This window comes from Pygoscelis adeliae, unplaced genomic scaffold (genome assembly GCF_000699105.1).
Source record: "Pygoscelis adeliae isolate BGI_AS28 unplaced genomic scaffold, ASM69910v1 Scaffold14, whole genome shotgun sequence".
Classification (NCBI taxonomy): Eukaryota; Metazoa; Chordata; class Aves; order Sphenisciformes; family Spheniscidae; genus Pygoscelis; species Pygoscelis adeliae.
The window spans coordinates 20,832,644-20,834,829 of NW_008825109.1; the positions used below are offsets into that span (position 1 = coordinate 20,832,644).

At 41.8% G+C, this 2,186-nt stretch overlaps 1 protein-coding gene across 1 annotated transcript in view; it reads right to left on the reverse strand.

Moving 5' to 3' along the window:
- CAPN6 (calpain 6) overlaps positions 1-2,186 on the reverse strand; it is a 69,413-nt gene that overhangs the window by 8,422 nt on the left and 58,805 nt on the right. The window lies entirely within an intron of this gene.

The following is a 2,186-nucleotide window of genomic DNA, read 5'->3' on the forward strand; positions in this document are numbered from 1 at the left end:
AAGCTGCTATAAGATGTGGCATTCTGCAAGACAATCGATGAATGTACTCTGTGAGTTGGAGATATAGGAAATAAAAGGCTAATAAAGACTCAAACAGGGATTTCACAGCAGAATTCGAGATAATGGGGAAGCTACTGAAGTGAAGTCACTCAGCTCTCCTTCAGTGCCCCCTGAATGGATGAGATTTGGAACTGCAGGCTGAAAAGAGACAAAGGCTTTTGCTGGAAGCTTTACGTTGATACAAAAGGAAAATATTTTAACTTTTTTGGTGAAGTTTATTCAAAGTCAAACAATAAGATTCATTTAGGTTTTGTGTTCAAATCCCCTTATGTTTTTGATAAATTTAAAAATGGCACGTTGTTTCACACAGGGAAATGGAAACACTTCAGAAAAAAATTGACAATGATAGATTGATTTTTTTTTCAGCCACTTGATGAATTCAATATTAATTCACAAATAGTATCACTTGACCCAATTCTGCATTTTTTCAGTAGATAAAATAATCAAGCAGAATTTTTGCTTAGGTTTAAACAGAAAATCTGTGAGTCCATTTCCTATAGACAGTTCTTCCCACAATAGGTTACCTTTTCAGTTCTGTTAGGGTAACCATCAGCCCAACACTGGATGCTGAAATCAAAGTGGAAGAAGATGCTTCAACTCAACCTGACCACGTGTGGTAGTACTGGGTCCTAAAGGTATCTGGGCTATGCTGTAGTTAGAGTATCTATTACACATCGGTTGTAAGCCCTATTTATATATTCCTGAGGGTCTGTGTCACAATGCACCAAATCCCACAATGCTCTCTGAGCCGAAGCCTGGTCTTTGGCAGCTGCAGGCAATTGTTTTTAATGATCTTATCAAGACTGTAATTGTGCTAAGGATTATGAAATGCTAAGGGTGGAGAATTGGCTTTTCTTGCTTTACCACAGGGAATGTTAGAGAAAAATGTTTAAGGAATTTTAAAAGCAAAAAAACCCCACCCTTAAAAATGAAAATGTCCTTCACAGGGCAAGAACAAGAACATACTGCCTCTTTTCAATGCACTGCTCTGCTATTCTTGTCACATATAGCCCCTTCAGTCTCACCCATCCATCCTGCCTTGCTGAGAACGTGGAGCCATACCGCTTGTTTGACTGAGGTGTTTGCAGCTCCTGTTTTTCAAGAAAGGTACCAAGAGAAATGAACTGAATCAATTTTCTATATCTCTTCCCTACAACATTCCTGAAGAGACAACCAGAGTTAACAGAAAGTGGCTTTCACTGTGAAAAGTACATTCAGTCACCACTCAGTGGGTACCAGGAATAACTATGAAAAGGGGACTGGAATAAAATTGTAGCCAGCTGGTGGGAGAAATTTTACAGCTGCTTTGTGAGGCTTAAGATGACTTGTACCACAGGCCTAAGTCTAATACCTTCTCTACCACAAGAAGTTAATGCAACTGAGCTCCGCATCTTAAGCTGAAGGGAGCTGAAGAGTTATCTGCAGCAACCACAGCAGACGTTTCAGGAACCTCTTTAGTTTCCTGTTCCAATTTCACTGTAGTATCTCTACTCCTTTGCTTTCTCCCTACTGACCACTCAGTGTTGGATGTGTCTACCTTTTTCTATTGAACTGGTCATGGAAAATGAAGGCCAACAGATGGAGAGTAGGAGTAGAAAATGAGGAAGCAAATGACAACTGAACAAGTCTCCTAATTAACTGTCAACATCAGGTGCCAGAAAGACATTTTAGTGTCCTTCAGGACACTTCCTTTGACCTGTAGATCACAGAATCATTTAGGTTGGAAAAGACCTTTAAGATCATCGAGTCCAACCATTAACCTAGCACTGCCAAGTCCACCCCTAAACCATGTCCCTAAGCACCACATCTACACGGCTTTTAAATACCTCCAGGGATGGTGACTCCACCGTTTCCCTGGGCAGCCTGTTCCAATACTTGACAACCCTTTCGGTGAAGAAATTCTTCCTAATATCCAATCTAAACCTCCCCTGGCACAACTTGAGCGCATTTCCTCTTGTCCTATCGCCTGTTACTTGGGAGAAGAGACCGACACCCACCTCGCTACAACCTCCTTCCAGGTAGTTGTAGAGAGCGATGAGGTCTCCCCTCAGCCTCCTCTTCTCCAGGCTAAGCAACCCCAGTTCCCTCAGCCGCTCCTCATCAGACTTGTTCTCCAGACCCTTCAC